The sequence below is a fragment of the Nannobrachium achirus genome (genome assembly GCF_963921795.1).
Source record: "Nannobrachium achirus genome assembly, chromosome: 19".
Classification (NCBI taxonomy): Eukaryota; Metazoa; Chordata; class Actinopteri; order Myctophiformes; family Myctophidae; genus Nannobrachium; species Nannobrachium achirus.
Genome location: NC_137826.1, coordinates 5857987 through 5870056, shown reverse-complemented (window position 1 = coordinate 5870056; position 12070 = coordinate 5857987). Strand labels below are relative to the sequence as shown.

The following is a 12070-nucleotide window of genomic DNA, read 5'->3' as shown; positions in this document are numbered from 1 at the left end:
TGTTAGTAGAAAAGCGAAAAGCTAGGATGATAATGAGTGAGTAATTCTCTAAAAATAAAGCTTGTATCATAACAAACCTCCTGACTTTGGTTGGTCATAAGGTAATTTGTTTTCCCTCAAGTTTCAATGGTAAGGCATGGGTTGTTGTCAACCTGTGGGTCGAGACCCCCAGAGAGGTCCCGCCAAATTGTTTTGAATATAGCCTATCTACAAGCTCACAACACTCAAAAAACATTTCAAAGGAACCCATAACATTTCTGGGACCCATTTGAATGACCTGAACCATCATCACACCAACTAGTAAATATTTTGAGGTAAAAGATGATAATTGTTTAATCAAACATCTGAATGTTATCATTAAAAAAAAACTATCTTTCTATCTGCAGCATAAAAATGAATAGATTATCTATAGAATATCTGTGTGGGTCTAATAAACCAACCATAAGGTAATTTGTTTTCCCTCAAGTTTCAATGGTAAGGCATGGGTTGTTGTCAACCTGTGGGTCGAGACCCCCAGAGAGGTCCCGCCAAATTGTTTTGAATATAGCCGATCTACAAGCTCACAACACTCTGATAACATTTTAAGGGAACCCATAAAACATTTCTGGGACCCATTTGAATGACCGGAACCATCATCACACCAACTAGTAAATATTTTGAGGTAAAAAATGATAATTGTTTAATCAAAAATCTGAATGTTATCATTAAAAAAATCATAGATTAGTCTATCTATCTTTCTATCTGCAGCATACAAATGAATAGATTATCTATAGAATATATGTGAGGGTCTAATAATCATAATAAACCTAAAAACCCGCATAAAACAGTATCGTGATAATATCGTGTATCGTGATACTGCATGAAGCATATCGTGATAATGCTTTTATCCAGTATCGCCCACCCCTAATTCAAAGCATAAAATATTGCGTCATATTGTGTTCAGGCCGAAATGGGTTAATACAATATCAATTTGGGGATCCGTAACATGGACATGTTTGAGAACAACAGTACTCAAACCAGTAAGACGCCTAAGGGCGACACGCGCGCCGTGTCTTGGCCGTCTGGCCAGTGATGTATATCGGACCAGTTACCCATATATGGAGACCCCTGGTAGACATACTTGTCGAGTTATGTTGAAGAAACTGCAGACTGAGGCATTGACCTTTTCTGAGACTATATCTGAGACCATTAGGGTTTATTATGAAGATGCGTCTGTATGTGTCTTCTATTGCTGGTTTGACCGATTCAAAAGCTCCTTATTCTATTGCCACTTTGACCACTTCAAACGACTCTTTAATCTTAAAATAACAAATGACCAAAAATAGGCTATCAACAAGCTTGCGATACGTCGCAGCACGACATGTTTGTAGATAGCCTATTTTTGGTGAGTGACATCAATCAATCAATCAAATTCTATTTATATAGCGTAATTCAGACAACGGGTGTAGTTCAATGTGCTTCACATGGGAAAAAAAAGTTCAAGACTTTACAAAAAGGCAAATCAAAGAAGAGAGGAAAAAGCTAAGATGCATGTAAATGCAATTTAAAAGATTTAAAGTAAAATAATAATACAAATTATTTAAAAGAACAAGTAAAACAAGAAAAGAAATCGAAGGAAAAGCAAAGCTAAAAAGGTGTGTTTTAAGATTTCTCTTAAAAATACCCACAGACCCAAAAAGACCCAATATGCTTCCATAGCACAGTGGTTCTCAAACTTTGAAATGTGAAGCTCTCCCCTTAACTTTGACAGACAGTGTACAAATGTGTACAGACTTGTAAGGGTCAATATAAGCCCCCTTTCCACTGCAAGGTGGAACCAGAACTTTCAGAAACCTGAATCTATTTTTTTTGGTTCTGGTTGTGTTTCCATTGTGTACGGCCCGGTTCCAGACGAGGTTCCTGGAACCTTTTTTCGGTCCTGCTCCTTCCTGAGGTAGAACTAAACTTGAGTTCTAGGAACCTATGGGAGGGGCCAGCAGCGCTGCTGCTCTTTTTTGGGACCTTCCCAGTTAGTTCTATTATATGGAAACATAAGCGGAACTTCCCGGAACTTCACAGGTTCTTGAAGGTTCTTAGTTCTGGAAAGTTGTGGTTCTAGTTCTGGGTCGGCCCTACAGTGGAAATGGGGCTTTAGACTCCCATAAAGGAACCCACAGAGTCCCTGGAATCCACTTTGACAACCACTGCCTCAGAAGACATGCTGACTTCTATGCAGGGACGTGCTGGCCATTGGGAAAAGCGGGACAACTCCCAAACGGCCGGTTCATTCCCGGCCGGTCCAGGCCGGCCATTAGTTCCATTTTCGTTCCATTTTGGGGGCTGTGCGGCCAACAAAGTAAATCGTCACTGTCGGGCAGAAACCTTGTATCTCCAAGTTTCAAATGTATACATTTTTTCGCAAAGCAAAGCCCTGCTTCATCATACAAGGCTGTTGCACAAAAGTAGTGAAAACAGCAGATCGTCTGTTTTCACTAGTTTAAATCATTTTTTAAATGATAAATACAAAACAAACGGTTTTGGACATATAAGGTTTCCACCCGACAACGATGAAATATAACTAAAAAAAAAAGAGGGCCACTCCAACTCTTTTTCCCGGGCTGAATCAGGGGCCCAGCACGTCCCTGCTTCTATGGCATTCAAAAGAGTGAAACCAGTCAGAGGACATTAATCCATGAGTAGATAGATAGACATACTAGATTAGCCTTCTAGATATCTAGTACTCTGGCACCGTCACAGCCACGATGAAGACATCGAGACATTATTTTTTCTCCTGTCTCCATTACGGTATCTTAGCTGGCGTCTGCAACGCATTTTCAGATGACTCAGAGAGAGCCTTTCAACTACAGATATGTGGAGCATCGCGCCAACAATAACACCAACACACTGTACACGCGCACACGCACACGCACACGCACACACACACACACACACACACACACACACACGCACACGCACACGCACACACACACACACACACACACACACACACACACACACAGAGCATAATGAGATATGAGAGGCATGGAATAAGAGAAAAAGACAGAGTGAGTAACTGACACAGGCAAGTAAGAGTGAGAGAGTGTGTGTGTGTGTGTGTGTGTGCGTGCGTGCGTGCGTGCGTGTGCGATCTGCATATGGGAATGGTACAAAGGCCTGAGGGCAGTTTTACATCCCTGCCAACAACGCCCACTCTTGACCCCGGTCGGTCTCTGACGGGTCAAGTCTAAGTTTCCCAACAAACAACTGAATTAGTCCAAGATTCCTGCGCAATATCCCTGCCTGTACAGTACAGTACAGTACAGTACAGAACAGTACGGTACAGTACAGCCTCCCGTCTCCCAGCTATGAGCTGTTGTTACAGCAACGTCTCATTGAAGATGGTCCAATCACACTGTACTGATGGGGAACACTTTCCCACAGAGAAGTCAGGGGCGTCAATTGGGTATGGCAGGGGTATGCAGCTGCCATATTATACCCTGGGTCCAGGGGGGAAAATAAAAGTTACTTTTAAATATAAATCCATGAATGTCTCATTCTCTATCTGTGCTGTTATGTTGTTGAATTACATTAAAATAACTAAATGCAAAATTTAACAAGGTATTATATTATATTCTCTGCACTTTTGTTCTCCCCATCTTGACAAAATGGTATATTCCCAGGTTCCGCAGGTCAGCTGCACAGGTGCAATTCATTATTGTTAATTGTGGCACGTCTACTATATTATGCCAAGTTTAGCTGCACTTGAACAATTGTTCCAGACTGCCATATCCAGCCCTAGAAACCATAGACATTTTGGGGGGAAAAAATAGAATGTGCTTAAAATAAATGTATCATGCCTGTTGCTAAGGTATGGCAACATGACTGGTGTCTTGCGCGCGTGCAAGACACCAGTCATGTTGCCATACCTTAGCTTTTTCTGAACTGACGCCACTGGGAGAAGTGCTCTCTGCTCAGTGATTTATTCCCCCCCCCCTCCTTTTTTTCCATTAAGACCTGAAGCCAATTCTACTGGCTACCTGAAGCCAGATAAACAGATAAAAAATATCTGTCTCCATTCAAGTGGATGGTAAGTTACAGATAAAAAATATCTGTGACCAGTGTTGATTTTGTCGACTAAAACTATGACGAGAAATGTTTGTCGACTGCATTTTTTTCACTGACGAAAACGAAATAAAAACGAAATAAAAACTAAGCTGTGATGACTAAGACTAAATATATTGACAATTTCATCAACAAACTAAAAACTAGACTAAAAAGGGAGGGACTAGTGGAGAAGAGAGTCATTTTATGTTTGGTTGCTCTCAGGTGTTGCGTGCTGAAAATAGCCGATCTACGCGTTGTGAGCTTGTAGATCAGCTATTTTCAGCACACAACCAAGTGTAAAACCAGTCATTACGATGCCATCAAGGCCTGACAAAATAACATTTCAGTTGACTAAATCAACTGTAGATTTAGTCGCCTAAAATCGTATGATATTTAGTCGACTAAAATTAAACTAAAACTTTTCAGGTGACTAAATTATGACTAAAACTAAAAGACATTTTGTTCAAAAGACCATGACTAAAACTAAATCAAATTTTGCTGTCAAAAACAACACTGTCTGTGACAAATAATTTTGGGGGTCCTTAACATGAGTTTGAGAAACACTGATTTAGAAGAAGGATATAGAAGACATTTATCGAATCGGGTACAAAAATATTCAAAGACAAATGTTCACGATTTTTCAAAAATAGCAGATCTACAAGCTTTTCTATCCGTGGCACCACAAAATGGCCACCACTGATATGATGCCCTATGGAGGAGGATCATTGGAAGTAAGGAAAGGTTTTTCAGCGTGGCTCCAGGGAGCAGGGTGAGTGGGGTCATTCATCAGAAGCAGCGTTCATTGACCCTAGCGAGGGGCATTCCAGAAGCTCTCGGGAGGAGAAGGAGAGACAGGCCTTCATTTCATCTCCGGCGCGGAGAAACAACATTTGCTCATTTCATTATCTGTTACACAACCCACTTGTTTCAGCGCAGGCCGTCTGATGATCGCTCACAGATATACCGTCGCTAATCGCTCTCTTAACCCGTTAAGGCCTGAGGACGATTCTATACAAAAGGTCTTCTGAAATCCAGTTTTGTGCAAAAAAATATATGTATGTTTCTATTGTATCAGTGGTGGTGCGCAAATCGTTTTCATGTACAAGGACCTCCAAAATGATGTGGACCCCCCATCTCAAAACATTATGTACCACTAGGGATGGGACGATATGAAAATGTCATATCACCAATTATTGTAACAAAAGAAATCGTGATTTGCGATATTATCGCGATAATCAAAATCCATTATCCTGGGGCGGAACATTTGCCAAAAATGGTTTCTACGTATCAGTGGTGGTGCGCAAATCGTTTTCATGTACAAGGACCCCCAAAATGATGTGTAATAGGCCGTGGACCCCCCATCTCAAAACCTTACGTACCACCTCTAATGGAGATAAGAGGTTTCTGTCCGACAGCAACGAAATGCTAACACATGCCAGCCAGGAGGAAAGCCATCGGTCTTTATGACACGGTCTCCTAATTTAGCACACAAAGTCACCGACAACTGAGTTGATGATCCCTGGATGAAACCATACCCTTGAAGAGGCTAAGCTATTTATTCATGAATACCTTAGCTCAGTGTTTCTCACACTTTATCATGTCAAGGAACCCCAAATTATATTTGGCCCGGTCAGTGGCGTCAGTTCAGAAAAAAGCTAAGGTATGGCAACATGACTGGTGTCTTGCACGCGAGACACCAGTCATGTTGCCTTAGCAAAAGGCGTGATACATTTATTTTAAGAAGTACGCTCTATTTTCCCCCCCGTTTCTACGGTTTCTTGGGCTGGATATGGCAGCCTGGAATGGTTGTTCAAGTGCAGCTAAACTTGGCATGTTGGTAAACGTGCCACAATTAACAATAATTAATTGCACCTGTGCAGCTGACCTGCGGAACCTGGGAATATACCATCTTGTATATAATACCTTGTTAAAGTGACCATTTTGTTAAATTTTGTATTTATAGTTATTTTACTGTAATTTAACAACATAATAACCAGATCAGATAGACAAAGAGGCATTCATGGATTTATATTTAAAAGTAACTTTTATTCCCCCCCCCCCCCCCCCCCCCCGCCCTGGACCCAGGGTATGGCTGGGTCATACCCCTGCCACTATTTAGCCCAGTGACTCTTAACTGGTGACTCTTAACTGGTGACTCTTAACTGTGACTCTTAACTGGTGACTCTTAACTGTGACTCTTAACTCTTATACTGCTTTGGACGTTCCTGTTCGCCCCAATTTTTTCTATTAAGGACGGCCAATACGGCCGTTCGTTCGTTTGATGTTTTTTATGGATTATGATAAAAGACGTCCTTGCGCAACTTTTGAATGTATAATTGGTCGTCGGGGTCTTTTGAGGACAGCCGGAAACCGTTCATAAAAAAAAAAAGTAAACAGACTGTCCTGGCTCCGCCTGCCCAGAGCGACTCTGCGCCTGCCTAGCTGCCAGGGGCGTCAATTGGGTATGGCAGGGGTATGCAGCTGCCATACCTTGACAGGGGGAAATAATAAAAATGTACTTTTCATCGTGCCTGTTGCTAAGGTATGGCAACATGACTGGTGTCTTCACCAGACACCAGTCATGTTGCCATACCTTAGCTTGTTCTGAACTGACGCCACTGCTAGCTGCTAGCAGCCTTGAGGGACTATATTGTTTTATGCATCGGGCTGTTAGTAGAGAAAGAGAGAGAGAAACGTTGGTAAAAGCGATCGTTTTGTCGGAAATCAGTTGTTTTATAGTATTAGTAGTATAGTAATTGTAGTAGGTAGTAGTATTTAGCAGTACTAGAATATTGAGATGTATTAGGCCAAGTACTAGGCCCTGCTCAGTATCAATCCGCCGAAGCAAAGCGACCATCCCCCACCACCCCACGGCCGAGGTCGCACAGCAGATGATGATCCACGGAAGGAAAGTTTCGACAACAAACTTTGTTAGAATTAGGATTACAGACCTACCCGCGTTGGTGACCCAGGACCAGGCAGCGCCCACCACGAATGGTGGTGGTGGTCGTGATGATGATGTTGATGATGAAGAAGAAGAAGAAGAGAAAAAGATTCCTGTAGTGTAGCCGTTGGCTTTGAAGAGAAACATTCCATTTCTTGGTGCCGTTGGTCGCGAAGAACCGGGTCAAAAAGTGCATCAAGAGCCTCCTGATATCCCGATATGGACTCGGAGACCCCCGCCATAGAGGCAGAGACTCGCCGTTCGTTCCTGAGACCCCCGCGCTGGATGGATCGGCACGGCACAGTGGATACACATCTCGGGCGCAGTAGAGACCGCCGCCACCCATTCAACAGCCAGACGTACAGAGGCAGAGACTCACTGGACGATGGCCATGATTCTACTGTCCAGAGTGGTAAGACTTAGACTTAAATCCAGTGCATCTGCATGTATGTATAGTATACTCTATGTGAATCGCTTCAGGCTTTCCACTGCATCCGTGAGGAAGCTTGGTTTGATTGACAAGCCTAAAGTTTGGTCTGGTCAGACGTGATCTCTATTGCGAATACACCAGTGGGATCCGGTCTAGAGCCCGCCTACTGCATCCGGTTATTTACACGCACACATAGACTACATGCAAGAAACGTTTCCGTATCCGGACCGGATCAGCAACTTGATCCAAGCATAGAGTTAGGATCCAAGTGCATATGCGTTTGTTTTTGCTACACAGGACACACGTGGATTTCCTATTACGCGCGTGCACGTACCGCATGTAGTGTACGGTGCACGGCACAGGTTAGCATTTAGCCAGCTACTATGATTATTTGATGGGATTTTAGGATTTAGTGGCTTAGTTTGTGTGTGCGTGCGTACGATGCGTGAGAGAGAGAGAGAGAGAGAGAGGTTTCTTTTTACGTGTGGTGCACGTGCGGTGCACGCGCGTGCACGTACGGTGTGCGTTGCACGCGCGTGATCGTACTGTGCACACCCGCACACCCGTAGCCTTTCAATTCAATTCAATTCAAAGGAGCTTTATTGGCATGAGAAAATATAGTTTACATTGCCAAAGCAAGTGTTATAAATAAAAACAGTTGAAAATGGGGAAGATAGCCTATATACAGTTGGAGGAAGTACAGCTTTGTGTAAACAGAGCTATGTTGCATTGTGACATTTTATATATACATACAGGATATAAAGGGCATTTCACTGTGACAGTAAATGCATGGTAACTATTTACTATATCTGCATTTTATGTATTACATTATGAACTTATTGTAAGTCACTCATATTTGCTAATGTCAAAATTGTAAATTGATTTGTTTACATATAAACTATTTGATATTTTCCTGGCTATGATTTTAGATGATGAGTCGGATGGACTGGAGAGGTGCCGGGGACTCCTTGTGTTCTTAGGTCTATACCGTTTGGAGGTAATAGAGGTAAGGAGAAAACAAAAACTGATGCATTTTGTATAATTCTATAGCATTTTAGAGTAGATACAGCTATCTGTTTGTTCAATGCTTTTATCATTTACATCATAATGTCATGGACCTGTCTGAGACATGCTGGGTGTGTAAATAATTGATTTCATTTTGTGCACATCATGTTTACTAGTTTATATTTTACTACTGTGATTTCAGAAGAGTCAAGTGCAGCACAGCCTACTTCTTCATTGCCACATCGTGGTCGTCCAAGGACAAGGATAGGTAAAGAACAAAAACCTTTTTTCTGTAAATCAGACTTAGACATCAAAGGGGGCTTGAGCCCATGCCCTTTATCCATCTGTAAAAAGTGCCCTCTCCAGACCATGAATTCTGTTTTTACATAATTACTAGTATATACTGTATAGAATGTTAGAGAGGCAGGGGCTGAAATGTCTAAAACAGCCTTTTGATGAAAATAGTAGGCCCCCAACCTCCACGCATTCTGCTGTGACGCGTTGTGAGCTTGGAGGTGTACTATTTTTCATGTATTTTATTGCGACCGCTAGGTTTCAGTCGTTTCAGTCGTAGTCTTTCTCTTTTATTCAAAAGACTACGACTGAAACAAAATCAAAATTTGCTGTCAAAAACAACACTGCTTACTCGTAGTAATTATGTATTTGTATAATTTACAGATCGACCATGGGCTCGTGTAGGGGTAGGGGTGCAGAGTTCAGCAGACCCGGGGGAGCCCTTCCGGAGGAGCCTGGCTGGAGTGAAACAGAATGGAGCCCCACTGCAGTCCCTGGACCTGCTGCACTTTGTAGGCGCCCTTTGAATAAAAGTGTACCTATCAATGGAAATATCTTGGTTTGGTTTGTACAGTTCACGGAATTTGGAGACAAGATAATCTAGAACTGGGCTTATTTTGAACATCCTGTCACCACTCTTTGCATCTGGACCTGTGTTATCTAACAGTTCCAGGTAGTCCACTGGATCTTGGGACTTGAGAGCACCAGCATGATAGCATTAGAAGCGGGTGTGAAATATGGGATAAAATCTTATATTCTCTGTGATTCAGGTACAGGTTACTGTTTCAATATGAAACCCTACTGTGGAGAATCTGTTTCCCTGCTTGAGACGGTTGAATTCCTCCTTGATGGGCTAGCAGGTTATGGATATCGATTATTTATGGATAATTGTATCACACACACACACACACACATGCACACACACCCACGCACGCACGCACACACACCCGCACGCACACATATACACTCTGTAGACATGTAGTGGTTGAGGCCTGTGTAAGTGCAGGTAGGCCACAACCTTTTTCCATTTGCAGTATAATTGAGTTCTAGTGTCTAAAATGTTGTTTTATATTTTATTTTCATTTTCATCAATCATTTGTACTGTACTTCAACCTAAAAAGAACCCTGAAAGCAGAAGCAGGATTCAGGCTGAATCTCATGTCACTGTGTCAATGTTCTGCACTGCTCCTTACTACTGCTCTTACTTCTCTTACACACTAAAAGTGTGTAAAAAGCACTTGTTTTTATTTTTTTGAATTTGTTTGTAAACAACCACTGAGCATAGGTGTGATGTTACTGTGTGATGTTACTGCCAACACTAAAGGATAAAGAGAGATTTCTGCCTGAAAATGTCTCCTTCACAAAAATGCATTTTTCTCAGCTTTATGTTCTCAAAGAGCTGTTTTTTAGGCCATATTCAGCAGCTTCTAGCTAATGAATAGAACATGATAAAAGCACGAAATCTTTTTCTGTTGCAAAGTAGACATTCTATTCTTCGTTGCCATATAATTGTTGTCTTTATAGTCAAAGCCAATTTTCTCCAGTAGGCCTTCAAAGATGAGCGACAATTCTCAAATTTAGCTGGCAGTGGATGGAGCTTTTTGTTAAATTCTGTGGCAGTAAAAGAGTTAACTGGTGACTCTTAACTGGTGACTCTTAACAGTGACTCTTAACTGGCTGGGTCATACCCCTGCCATACCCAATTGACGCCCCTGGGCCTGGTGTATCTTTGGTTTCTTCCTGAAAGCTGAAAAGCCTCTGTTTGAAATACACCGCTTTTGTGACATCATGCTGCTGTGGGCGTGGCTAACTCAGACTCACGTGTGTGTTTGTGTGGCCTTGTAGAAGGTGGCGGAGGGACTGGTTCAGTTGGGTGGTGCGAAGGTGAAAACCAGGTAGACCACTTCACCTCTGGGACAACCAGATCTTATTCTATTGTTGTTTGGGAGTTATTTTTTGTGTTCAATCTGTGTTTTTAGATATTTTAGTATTTCAGCATGCTACAAAGCATCATATGATGCATTTTCATCATATGATGCTTTGTAGCATGCTGAAATACTAAAATTCTTAGGGTCAAAGGTTAATGGACGCCGATTCCCCGTTAAGACGCGTGAACACGTCTTTACCTGGTTGCCATGGTTACCAGGTAAACAGAAGCTCCAGTCGCGGCTGGTGAGCAAAAACACTACATATCCCATCATGCAACACGGCCACCAGCATCATGGAGCGTCTATTCTCCAAGAAACGGCTTTAACTCGGAATCTACTTCCAAAAACACAGAGAAGGCCGAGACCGCTCTTTTTCACCGCTACACTGGGCCGTGACGGTCGGCCGTGGTTAGGATTTTTGTTTTGCGACCAAAAGTAAACAAACTGATGCGCCATTTTAAACCGTGAATTTCCACAACATGGACACGGTTGTGGCTTCCAGGGCTCTTCAAAATAAAACGCAAGTCAATGACGGCACTCTATTGCCAAATAATTACCAAAATAAAGGCATCCAAAGTGTTGGTGCGTGTGATAATTTTACCACTTTCTGTACACCATGTTTTAGGGGGGAGGGGAGAATCCTGGCACCCTGTCTTTAAAATAAACACAAAATTATTAAGAATTGTCCAAAGATATTTGATATTCTTTCAAATATTTTCAAAAATAGCAGATGTATAAGCTCGCAGCGCGGCACAAAGTATAAAAATAGGGCAAAAAGGGGTTAAACAGATTTCTACTTAAGGACCCCCTGGGGGTCCCTGGACCCCAATGTAATAATAATCACATGACCCATGACCACAGGCGTGGGGGGTTATTGTTGTGCTGTTGTCATGGCAGCAAAAACTAAACAAACAGGCTCACACTGCTGTATGCCACAGCAGCAGATTAGCTACTGGGCACCATAACACATTGGTTCTCACAGAGAGGTCCGGGGATTTACATTTCAACATTATTTCTCACCAATGCCCATTATAAGATTGTCTACTCGCTCTGTGTCTCAGAGGTGGGCTGGGTGGACAGCTGAGGGGCTTACAAATGGACCCTTACAGGTCTGTAACTCTGAGAGAATGGACAAACCACTGATCTGGGGATAAACACAATATCCATTAACAAATTAAGTGCAGCTACAAGTTAGTAAAATGATAGTCCATTAACCCATTTAGAACGGGTACACATTTTGTGTATCATTATTTTATGCTTTAACTATTGAAAAATAGCAGATATACAAGCTCACAGCGCGGCACCGAGTGCCGCGCTGCGAGCTCGTAGATCTGCTATTTTTGAAAAGTCGTGAACATTAGAATTTTGACCCGATTCTATAAGTGT

The 12070-nt window shown here is 42.2% G+C and overlaps 1 protein-coding gene and 1 long non-coding RNA gene across 2 annotated transcripts in view; one reads left to right on the top strand and one right to left on the bottom strand.

Moving 5' to 3' along the window:
- LOC308304164 (glucocorticoid receptor-like) overlaps positions 1-12070 on the bottom strand; it is a 185362-nt gene that overhangs the window by 157079 nt on the left and 16213 nt on the right. The window lies entirely within an intron of this gene.
- LOC308305099 lies at positions 7992-9641 on the top strand. Its single transcript, XR_013963085.1, has 3 exons — positions 7992-8463; positions 8665-8730; positions 9141-9641. It is a non-coding gene; the product is annotated as an uncharacterized lncRNA (long non-coding RNA).